Raw genomic sequence first — 13039 nt, forward strand, 5'->3', positions numbered from 1 at the left:
GAAAGTTTGTTCAGGCACGCATCTTCATTCCACGAGACTGATTCACGGACCGTCAATGTATCTACGGTCTGTGAGTCCCTTCCGTCACCCAGGACTTAGGCAATATTTTCAGCTTCCAAAACTCAACTTTTCTGAAACAAACGATGGACCACCAATACGTACCGTAGATCGATCTACGGTCCATCGATCCCTCTCTGTAGCTCCACACTTAGAATCTTCAAAAATCAGGTACCAGAACCCTCACAGTATCGATTACGAATCAACAGTACTGTCTGTAGATCAATCTACGGACCGTCAATGGGCACCGTGGTTCTACACTTTGTCAGATTTCCCTGATTTGCTTTCCATGTCTTGGCTGCTGATCTACGACCACCATCTACGGAGCGTCAATGGACCTACGGTCCGTAGATTCCCTTTTCTGCATTTCTTTTAGTTGTCTCTTTAATTCCGCGCATGAACATCTTTCCTGCAAAATATGATAAAAACACATAAAAACCAATACAAAAAGGCCCTAGACACACACATCTTGTAAGTGAAATGTATTTGAAATACCGTAAACTCATGGTATATCAATGAGAGAGGAGAGTCGTCTGAGATTTGAGAGTTTGACTTAGGATAGTCTGTCTGTGACCAAGTATGAGGCCCGTTTCTGTGAGCTTTCTAGGCATGCTTTGACTATTGTCACGGAGGAGGCAAAGAGAATTCACAAGTTTGTGAGAGGGTTGAATTTCTCCGTCAGATCCTATTTGTTTAGGGCATCTAGAGAGGGGGCTTCATTCCAGTCCATTGTGAGCACCGCTAAGGATGCGGAGTTGATGGTTTTAAAGGAGTTTGGGGAGCCCAAGAGGGCCTGTTCTTTTGGTCAGTTTTCTGGTGCCTCATCTAGAGGTAGAGGTTTGCATAGAAGTAGTAGCTCCTTTCAGCGTCGTGGACCGGTTCATGCTTCTATTCTAGTCGTTGAGAGTTGACAGTCAGCCCAAGGATTATATGGTTCTAGCCAAGGTGTCCATGGTAGTTCATCTGGTTCACAACAAATATCCATGTCGAGATATTGCCTTACTTGTAGTGATCCAGGTCATATGATGCGACAATGTCTTCTAGATTCTCATTCAGGACATGAGCGTTCTTATTCAGCTGCTCCAACCAGGAATTCAGCGCCTCTGGCTAGGGGTTGAGGCAGAGTTTAGTCCGGTAGAGGTGGCAGGACTACTGGTAGGGGTACTCCAGCTCTGTAGGGTGGAGGTAGAGGTTCTAATCAGACTGCACCAGTGTTATGCTTTTCCAAAGAGGCCTGAGGCTAAAATTTATGATGTTGTGATCACATGGATCGTCCAGTTTGCCATCGACCTGCGTCTGTATTATTTGATCTGGGTTCTACTTTCTCGTATGTGTCTACCTATTGTGTTGTTTGGTTTGATGTGTTGTCATATTTCATGCATGTGCCTGCTCATGTTTCTACACCAGTGGGTGAATCAGTGATGGATCGTGTATCGATCTTATCTCATTTCTTTGGTCAGGTATGATACTTAGGTAAACTTGATCATTTTGGGAATGGTAGAATTTTACATTATCTTGGGTATGGATTGACTTTCTCCGCATCATGGTATTCTTGATTTTATGCTAAGACTGTGAATTTAGTGATGACGGGTGTCCCGAGAGTTGAGTTAACTGGTGCTAGTGGTTCTTACCCTAGCAAAGTTATCTCCTTCATTAGAGCTCAGAGATTGGTTGATAGAGGGTGTTTGTCCTACTTGGCTTTCATTCGAGATACTAGCGTTAAGCCTTCTCCCATGGATTTTTCTCCCGTGGTTCGAGAGTTTGTAGATGTGTTTTCTTCTAATCTTCCAAGCATTCCTCCGAATAGAGATATTGATTTTGCTATTGACTTGGAGTTGGGCACCAAGCCCATCTTTGTTCCTCATTATCATCTACTCCCACTGAGTTGAAGGAATTGAAGGATCAGTTACAGGATTTGTTGAGTAAGGGGTTTATTCGCCCTAGTATTTCTCTATGGGGTGCTCCGGTGTTGTTTGTGAGAAAGAATGATAGATCCATGAGGATGTGTATTGACTATCGACAGTTGAACAAAGTGACAATGAAGAACAAGAACATTTTCATCGTATTGATGATTTGTTTGATCAGCTTCAGGGTGCATATTTGTTCTCCAAGATTGATTTGAGATCTGATTATCACCAGCAAAAGATTAGGGCATTGGATATCCCTAAGACAGCATTCAGGACTCGTTATGGGCACTATGACTTTCTTATGATGTCTTTTGGTTTGACTAACGTCCCTCGATCGTTCATGGAGTTGATGAACGGGGTGTTCTGACCTTATCTGGATTTCTCTGTGATAGTGTTCATTGATGATATCTTAGTGTTATCCAATACTGATGAGGATCATGATCGGTAATTGAGGATTGTACTCCAGAGATTGAGGAAAGAGAAGCTTTATACCAAGTTCTCAAAGTGTGAGTTTTGGCTTGATTTTGTGGCCTTTTTGTGACACGTGGTGTCCAAGGAGGGTATTCGGGTAGATCCAACCAAGATTGAGGTAGTGAGAAGTTAGACTAGACCCACATCGATTACTAAGATCTGAAATTTTGTGGGACTGCAGGCTATTACCGACGATTTATTCATAGTTTCTCTACCATCGCATCTCCTTTGACTAGATTGACTCGACAGAGTCTGAGTTTCCAGTGATCTGATGAGTATGAGAAGAGCTTTCAAAAGCTCAAGACTTTGTTGAGGTCAGCTCTCATTTTGACCTTACCCAATGAGGGTGTGGTCTGTACCGTGTATTATGATGCTTCAGGAGTCAGATTAGGTGATGTTCTTAGGCAGAATGATAAAGTGATTGCCTATGCCTCTAGACAGTTAAAGATTCGTGAGAGGAATTACCCTACCCATGATTTGGAGTTGACAGACATAGAGATTGTGCTTAAGTTATGACGACATTATCTGTATGGGGTTGATTATGAGTTCTTCACAGACCATCGAAGTCTTCAGTACATTTTCAGTTAGAGAGATCTGAACTTGAGGTAGCACAGATGGCTTGAGCTACTAAAGTACTATGACATCACCATCTTGTATTATCTCGGGAAGGCTAGTGTGGTGGCCGATGCTTTGAGTAGGAAGGCATGGAAAATATTTCCGCTATTACTGTAAAGAAGAGACCATTGTCTAGAGATGTTCAGAGGTTAGCCAACTGTCTCGTTCGATTACGAATTTCTGAGGAGACGAGTGGCTTGATTGCTTTTATTGAGGCTTGTTCTTCCTTAGTTAAGCAAATTTGTGAGCGCCAATTTGATAACGAAAAGTTATTTCTCATTTGAGACAATGTGATGAGAGGGGAAGCCAAGGAGGTTGTCCTTGATTCTGATGGTGTCTTGTGGATTGTAGGTAGGATTTGTGTGCCCAAGATGGGTGAGTTGATTAGACTGATTCTTGAGGAGGCCAATTGTTCTCGATATTCCACCCATCTAGGTGCGGCAATGATGTATCATGTTCTGAGCTAGCACTATTGATAGTATGGTATGAAAAGGGATATTACAGATTTTGTTTCGATGTGTTTGACTTGTCAACATGTTAAATGTGAGCACCAACAGCCTGGAGGTATATCTCAGGGGATGCCTATTCCTACTTGGAAGTGGGAACAGACCACTATGGACTTTGTTGTAGGACTACCTACCACCGTGGGTGGTTATGACTCCATTTAGGTAATTGTTGATAGGTTGACCAAGTCCGCTTATTTTATCCCAATTCGGGTGAAGTATACGATGGAGAAGTTAGTCGAGCTTTATATCAACTAGATTGTGCGACTACATGGGGTACCAATTTCTATTGTCTCTATTCGAGGTTCGTTGTTTACTTCTCATTTCTAGAAGGCTTTGTAGCATAGTTTGGGTACTCGGTTAGATATGAGTACACTTTTCACCATCAGTCAGATGGTCAGTCTTAGCAGATGATTCAGGTGTTAGAGGACATGCTCTGAGCTTTGGTGATTGATTTTGGTGCTAGATAGGATCAACATTTACCCTGAACAAAGTTTTCCTACAAAAACAGTTATCATTCCAGTATTCAGATGATCCATTTTGAGGTGTTGTATGACAGACGGTGTAGATCTCTGATCGGATGGTTTAATTCATCTGAGATGGATTCATTGGATACAAACTTGCTTAGAGATGTTATGGAGCAGTTTCGTATGATCTAGGGTAGACTTTTGACAACCCAGAGTTAACAGAAGATTTATGCGGATCAGAGAGTTTGATCCCTAGTTTTATGCAGGGCAATCATGTTTGGCTTCGAGTGTCACCCATGAAGGGTGTGATGAAGTTTAGAAAGAAGGTAAGGCTTAGTCTTAGATTCATTGGACCCTTTGAGATTTTGAGTCGTGTGGGAGAGGTAACCTATAAGTTGGCCTTGCTGCCACTTTGTCAGTCGTGTATCCCGTGTTTAATATTTTCATGCTTCGGAAGTACGTGCCAGATGAGTCTCATGTACTTTCCCTTGATTTAGTTGAGTTGGGTCCAAACTTATTTTTTGAGGAGGTTCCTATAGTCATTTTGGATAGGCAAACCCGGAAGCTTAAAACTAAGGAGATCGCTTCAGTGAAGGTGTAGTGCAAGCATCATTCAATTGGTGAGACAACTTGGGAAACCGAGTCAGATATCCTCAGCTTTTCAAAGCTCCTGGTACTTTATTTTTCTTTATGTTCGAGGACGAACATGATTTTTAGTGGTGGATAATGTAATGACTCGGTCAGTCATTTTTTATATTTTCATGGAAATTACCATTTTGCCCTCTTCTATGATTGAGTTTTGAAAAGTTGATTTTGAATTTTTGAGTTAAAAATTGAGAACTTGGTAAGTTTTGAGTTTGAAAGGCTAAGTCTTTAAGAATGTATTTTTCAGTGTCTTTTGTAGTTTTATGTGTCGGAATGGAATTCCATCGATTTCATCAATCCAAAATGTGAAATCTAATCTGTGAGAGTTGTTGGTTTTTTATTCCGAGTCTTTTTGAGAATTTGAGTTCCTAAGTTGTAAAATGGTAGAATTTTAGCCTTTGGATTGACTTTGATCAACATTCGAGGTTCGGATACTCATATCAAAATTCTGATAGTTCCATTGGATTCGTGGATGATTTTAGGCCTATGTGAGGTCTTGGTTGATTTTTGAGAGGTCCCGAGATTGTTTTAGCATTTTTAGGCGTTGAGTTAGTTTCTTGTGATTTTCATGGATGTCGGGTCAAGGAGACCTCGTATTGTATTTTGACAGTTCCATTGAGTCTCAAATGTAATGTATTATTGATTTGCATATGTTGTTTGTGTGCACAAGGTTCCAAATGAATCCCGAGAGTATTTTCGAGGATTAGAGTGTTGGCAAATTTTCTGATGTCTGAGTTCTGTTGTTCTCTGCTTTTACGAGAGATGACTCGCTTTTGTGAGGCTCGCTTCAGTGAGGTTTGGGTCCCTTTTGTGAAGGTTTAACCCTTGTTCACCTTCTCATTTGCGAAGAAACCATCGCTTAAGCGAAGCGAAGATACGGTCACAAAAATGAGGCCCGCTTAAGCAAACCCCTGGTCACTTTTGCGACATCAGAGATGGCTTTTGGCCTGCTATTTCGGGATTTAAGCCCCTTTTCACCCTTTTTGAGTTTTCGGATCTTTGGGGTGGCAATTTGGACAAAACATTTTAGGGAAATCTTTTGGGTAATGATTCTTAACTCTAAATCTTCAATTACCCATGGTTATTTATTGATTTATGTGTTCAAATCAACCTTTTGAAATGCGAAGTTTGGGGTTAACTTCAAGAACCCAAAATATTAATAAAATGATAATTTTGAAGTGGTTTTGATCCCTTTTTCGAAATGGTTTTCACTAATGAGTCCTAAAGTCTTGAGTAATGTTTTCAAGTATTGTTTTCTGGATTCAAACCTCCATTTTGAAATTGGGGTTTGAATTGTTTGACCAATTTCTCTACATAATTGATGTGAGAATTGTTGTATTCGATTAGTGATTGTAAATACTTGATTATTATAGATTGTGTAGCTTTGAAAGTGATTCGTAAAGGGAAGACTCAACTCTTGAATTTATTGTTGATTAATTAACACAAGTGATTTCCTAAACTTTGTATTCTAGTAGAATTCGTGTACTTCCTTTGTTGCTTCTGTGTTGGGAGTAATGGGGATGATGTGAATTTCCTTATTATGACCCTTATTGATTGAATGATGAAATGCTTGAAAGCATGAATGTGAAATTGAATTGTGTAAATTGTTGTCTCTTCTGTGTGGTGTGATATTGTTTGTATGCATTGATTATGAATACCGTTATAAGACATGTGATTATTTATAATGTCAAGGTCTTTGACGGTGAGTGTTGTGATGCTGAGGTCTTCGTCGACGAGTGTTATGATGTTGAGGTCTTTGCCAACGAGTGTTATGATGTCGAGATCTTTGCCGACGAGTATTGTGATGTCGAGGTCATTTCCGACAAGTGTTTATAAATCCGATAGGAAATGGTTCAGGCAAGAGATTGATTATTGTGACTTGATTGCTAATTGTGATGTATGTACTTGTTGCCTGTGACTGAGCTACTTCATTTTGTGGTTGACTTACTTGATTCGTTGATTATGGATTGTGAATATTGAATTGTGGATATTGATCCTTGCGAGCCGTATATTGTAGAATTGCTAGATTGGGATGATTTTTGTGTAGTTTGTAGTTTGAGGAGGTTCAATTAGAGTGTAAGGGATATTCATTTTCTAGCTAGATGCCTTGTTTTGTAGGTTTCTTGTTGGTACCGTGTTGTTGGTACTCATTCCTTACTTCTACACTTGTGTAGGTTCTGAGTCTGGACCCATGTGATCTTTTTCTCCTTTTCTAATTCTGAAGCTTGTCAAGGATTTGAAGAGGTAGTTGTTTCTCATCTTGCGCGAGCCCTTTTTTTCCTTTTATTTATTCTTTATTCTATTTGAGAAACAAGAACTGAGACTCATACTTATTTCTTATATCCGCACTTTATGTATTTAGTAGCTTATATACGTGACAACTAGATTTTGGGGTATCGTTTAGAATGAATAAGTTTTCTGCCTTTGTCTTGTTCTTGATTTACATTTTCCACATTTCCTTCATTTTTTTTGGTTGAGACTGACATGTCTTGGTTGGAATAGACAGGTGTCATTTTTTGGGTCGTGACATACCTTTCTCTTTCTTTCTTTTTTGGTTTCATTTTCAATGACGATTTATTAATCTTTTAAGGTCAGTAGGTAGTTAGTTTTATTGATGATGTGAGTTTTCTTTTGCTTTGTATTTTGCAAGAGATTTTAAAATGGAGTAAACATATGTATTTTACTATTATTTTTATTCTTTATTTCTTGTAATATATTCTTTTTTTTATTGTCTTCATTTTAGTGATGATATTATCAATAAAAATTAGTAGATAGTTAATTTTATTGATGATATGAGTTTATTTGCTTTTTATTTGTAACTTTTTAGATTTATATATTACATTGCTACATTATTTTGATTAAGACTTAATTTTTCAAGTCATCTATTTATGTGTATTAACAAGAAGCTAAAGTACAAAAAAACAGTATTTTTACGTATTCTTTAATCTATGCATTTTCCTAATATAATACATAAACATCTTGATCTCTTCTCTCCAATCTCCACTATATAACGAAACTGAATCTCATACATTTAACTAATATGAGACTTCAATATTAAACAATAATTTATCGCCAAATTTATATATAATAATAAAGTTAGAAATAAAAAGAAAATGATGTATCTTTGGTCAAGAAATAAAAAAACTCCTTTTATCTCTTTTAATTATACTAATTCTGGAAACGTGCGCAACACGTTTATTCTTTACTGTCATACAAATTTGTATAGGACTAATTTAACGTTGATAATTATCAATTACATTATTCTTTTGTATATGTTGTTCTGTGAAAATATAACAGTGTCAATTAATTCTTTTCATTTAATTTTAGTTATTTGTTTGCAAAATAAAAAATGTTGAAAATATAAAACTAATTAAGATAATATAGCAAAATAAAGAACGTATTATTCTCAATAAAGGAGGCTTTCATTTGAAATAAGAAAATAAGAACTTTGGCCATGACAATAAATCATTTTGCCTTTTTCAAAATATGAGGAAGGAGATTAAAACATAGTGAGGCAAAAATAGAGTAAATGATGGGTCTCGAGCCTCATTCGGAACACCACCAATTTTAGAAATAACATAGAAAATTGTATTTCTACCAAGACGAGCGAGGAATCAAGAGCGAAGAGGATGTCCAATTAGGCATTTGCTCCTTTGACTCGCTGTCTAGTATGAATGGTGTCTCGATCATCTCTTCAAGCACAATATCACCTTCTTTGAACCGATTTTTGATTCCTTCCTTTAGACCAATATACATGGGAAAAGACTGCTACAATTGAGACAATAAATTTGGAAAAGCTTGATCGATCTTCTGCTTGTTCATACCCTTCTTCGGCACTAAAGCAAAAGCTTGATGAGGTGCCATAATCACAAATTTGGATTTCTCCCTTTTGGTTGGAGAGGCTACAACTTTCTCAAGCTTTTCAAGGTTGGATGAGATTATAACTTTTTTCTCATTCAAATCTTCTTCGACTTCAATCATATTAATAGTCACCCTTCCATGATTCGGCGTAGGGTTTCTATTGACATTAGGAGTGCCAGTCTGAAGAGTGACGACCTTTTGATCTATCAAGTCTTAAATTTTATGCTTCAAGTTGATACAATCCTTAATAATATGCCCAGCACCTCCTGAATGGTAAGCACAATTAAGATCGGGTCTATAAAGCTTGGAGTTGACAATGATATTTTTTGGATCAATTGTTTGTATCATGCCAACTGATTTGGGCGAGGAGGATTGTACTTATTTTGTGGATATGGACGTACTTTATGGTAGTTTGGAGGATTTTGATGAGTTGGTGCTGGTGTTTGGAAATTTGGGTATTGCGGAGATCGGTAACTAGGACAGGTACTTTGGTAGAATGGGGGTGGATTTTGGTAACTTGATTATATGTTTGAACAATTAATTGATGGAGCTTGATAGTATGGATGGGTATTTTAGTAATGTGGAGGTGGAGTTTGATAAACAAGAGGTGGAATTTGGTAACTCGCTGGTGGAGTTTGGTAATTAGGAGGTAGAATTTGGTAACTCGGTGGTGGAGTTTGATAACATGATTGGGTATAACAAGCTGGATATGAATTTTTTGGAGCTCAAGGATAACCTTTGTAAGGTGAGGAATTTCTGAAGTGTCCTTTTCTATCAGATGCATAGGAAATAGATGACACATTTTTCTCTTCTTTTTCAACAATCCTGAAGATTCGGTTGGGGTGGCAACACGAGAAATCTTTCCAATTTTAATACCATCTTTGATAGCCTCACCTACCTTGACTATCTCCGCAAATTTTTCTCCAATGAGCAATATTATACTGTCATAATACTCTGGCTCTTGAATGCGTATGGACACTTCAACGATCTCCTTCTCAGACATAAGAGGTCAAACTCGGGCGACCTCTTTCCTCCACTTATACGCATATTCACGATAGCTTTCAGTGGATTTCTGCTTAATTCTCTCCAAAGAATAGCGATCAGGAACGATCTCCACATTGTAGGTGAACCGTTCGACGAAATCCATATCTAGTGCATTCCAGCTAGACCATTAATTTATCTCATGAGAGATAAACCATTCCAACGCTTCTCGACATAAATTTTGACTAAAGAGCCACATTAACAAGGCTTTATTCCTGCCAACTCCTACAAGTTGGTCACAATAAGCTCTCAGATGAGCCAATGAATTTTCGATTCCTCCAAAAGTGTCGAACTTTGGCACTTTAAACCCTTCCGGGAGGTCCAAATTCGGATGGATGCACATATCCTAATAACTCAACCCATCGACTTCAGGAATACAGTGCACCTCCTTCATGGCTTTCCTAATCTCTTCTGTCATATTCAACTTGGATGCCTCTTCCTTTGACCTCCACTCTCTATCTTGTTCCTCATAGTGATCAAGCTCGAAATAATTGGCATAATGTTCATTTGGAATTGGAATTGGAATTTGGAAAGTAGTCTTTTGAGGCAATGACGGAGCAATGGAGGGATTCTGGGTATTTTGAGTGACTTGGAATTTTGGGGGAAAGTCTGGGGGTTGGTATGTTGATTTTTGGTGATGGGGGAAGGTTTGCAGATTATTGACAATTTGATTTTGAGAGGGAGGGCAAGCTTGAGGGTTGGCATTTTGAGGAGGAGGGAAGGTTTGAGGGTTGGTACCTTGAGGAGGAGGTGGTGCTTGGTAAGAGACGAAGGCATGATGGAGATTTGGGGCGGTTAGGTCGATGATTGGGGGATTTTGAGCGGGGTTAGAGGGCGGCTTATGAACCTATTCCACGCATGCTGGAGGAAAGTGGAGTGGAGGTCTTCCATCTCTGGAAGGGTTGAAAGCGAAAATTGGATTAGGCAAATCTTGCCTTCTTTGCATTTTGACCCTCATTTCGGCAATTTATTGCATCAACTGTATATAATTACTTCATTTTGATCAGCGACGGCGGGCTGAGCCATGACAACATCAGTCAGGCCAATCTCGTCATTGTTATCACCCATTACTGCCTTTCCTTTTTGCAAATTTTGATGAGGAGAGGAATCTTTGGGGCCCTTAGATCTTGTGTAATAAGGATGACCAACCAACTTATCAACATAGATCAGTTCTAAGTACCTGACAAAGAAAAGTAACTCAAAAGCTAAACGTGTTAGTCCATGTAGATGATAAATAATACAAAATATCACACATTTGACCAGAAACACATAAGAGTAGGCCCACTTGAAGATAAACTAGCCCACGTATTTAGAGAAATGACTAAATAGGCAGGAATTTGTCTATTTGATTTTGAGCTTAGTGAATCAGAAACGTTAACTTAAGTCGAGACAAAGTTGATTGTATCTTTCATTTTCATATTTTCGATTTTTGATTGATATGGAACTCTATTCTCTTTGCAAGAGTTGGAGAAGATAAAATTTCTCATAATGGGCACCGAGCCTTGAAAGGCTGCCTACGTTTATGAGGGAGAATTCAGGTCCTACGTAGTTCGACCCTTGAATCTTTCGATTTGAGACGATGGATCTTTTTTCTAATATGAGAGAGTAACATTTTAAAATGAAATTTTGAATTTTGTTGGGAAACTAAAGACTCGAAGAGTATTTAGACGTACTTTCGATAGTGACTTAATATTTGTGCTTAAAGGAATGTAGAAAATTTCCAAAAGAGTAGGCTAGAACATCTTCAAACAAAGCAACATATTAACATAAGCAGTTATAACACTTAAACAATTATTGCGCGTTCTAAATAGATATGTGACCCTTTTGTGCCAAGGGTAGGCCTAACGATTTAAAGAATGTATAACGTCATTTGAAACATTATATTGCCTCAAAACCCGAATATATACAAATTTTATGAATAAACTGAATGGGATACATAATAGGAAAAAGGAATACAAATAATCAGTCTCACGCAGGGGTACAGTTCTAAACTACGCTTCCATGGAAGTTTCTTCGTCCTTGATTTCTTGACATCTACGTCTTTGGATGCAATGGTAACTTGATTCTCTATGACTCGAACGAACTATTAATTGCCCAACCCCAAGAGACAATGTTTTTCCAAATGACGTATACATTCTTCAAATTTAAACACAAGCATGATTGTCTTTTTATTGACCAATGGGTCAAATAGACACAAGGTGGGCTTCTAATGGGCCCAACACGCCTTGGGTGCTGGGTCAACATAGTTCAAAATGCGCTAAATTTGGAAATTGGTTTCGATTTATGCTAGTTGATTAAGAGTGGCTTTTAAAAGACTGGTAACCCAAGCGAACAACTTAGGCTGGAACTCACGACTACCATTGGACGCATGACGAACCAATAAATTGCCGATCATTCTGGAAAAAGGGTCGAGTATAAAAAGTCCGGCTGCGATTACGCAGAAATCGTTCTTAATATACTATACATATAAGTTGGAAAATGACATGAATGCAATGACAGTTTATAGTAATTTAAACAAGTAAAGCATATAAACAATTCAACAATTAATAACAAGTAGTCAAACAATCAAATCATTACGGTTAGAACTTATTTAAGTCCCCATCAGAGTCGTCATTTCTGTTTTGAAAAAAAATAATTTATTTTCGAAAAATCGAATTAACTTCTGACTTGAAGAGAAATCAATTTTCCAAAGAGAGTCGTCACTTAATTTTTGAAAGAAATTAAGAAAATTTGAGATTTTCAAAAGATTTAAACATAATAAAATCATTTGAAATCTAAAGGGGTTCGGGGTTCAATTTATATTGCGAGAAGGTGTTAGGCTCTCGGATTGTCCGCTAACCTGCGGTTGACCAACAATTTAACTACTAACATTTGACTAATTTTGAAAATATTACTTAAGTAAGAAAAACCCATATTTATTTGGAAGGAAAGAATCCTAAAGGAATTTTTAAAGAAAATAATTCATACATTGACAAGACAACTAATAAAATAATTCATAAATAAAAACATTTCAATTTTGAACATAAAAAGGAAGAAATGACTATCTTTTGGGAATTAATTAAGTTAAATCAGAATCAAATAAAATGTTAGTCAATACAATAACAAATAAATAAGAACAAAGGAGAGAAATATTGAAATTGGGCCAATTTCCCCAAATCCCCAAATTTGATGGGCTCAAATTTATTTTCCTGTCCTAAATCTAAAAGTGACCCGAAAACAATGGGCCTTGCCCATTACACCTGTTGGACCTGCTATTGAAATTTCTTTAGGGCCCATTTTTTGCCTTTGAAAATCTATTGTAATTTCAAGTGGTGATTTTGCCCAATTTGCTCTTGAAAAATATGGGCATACATTTGATGTATACCACTGTATACGGGCTATATTTTGGGTCCTTATTCTTGTGCTATCCCTACATATCAACTTTAGACCTGTATTTCATCATCGAATATATATTCTTGTATTTTTTTATGAC

This window comes from Solanum tuberosum, unplaced genomic scaffold (assembly GCF_000226075.1).
Source record: "Solanum tuberosum cultivar DM 1-3 516 R44 unplaced genomic scaffold, SolTub_3.0 scf00018, whole genome shotgun sequence".
Classification (NCBI taxonomy): domain Eukaryota; kingdom Viridiplantae; phylum Streptophyta; class Magnoliopsida; order Solanales; family Solanaceae; genus Solanum; species Solanum tuberosum.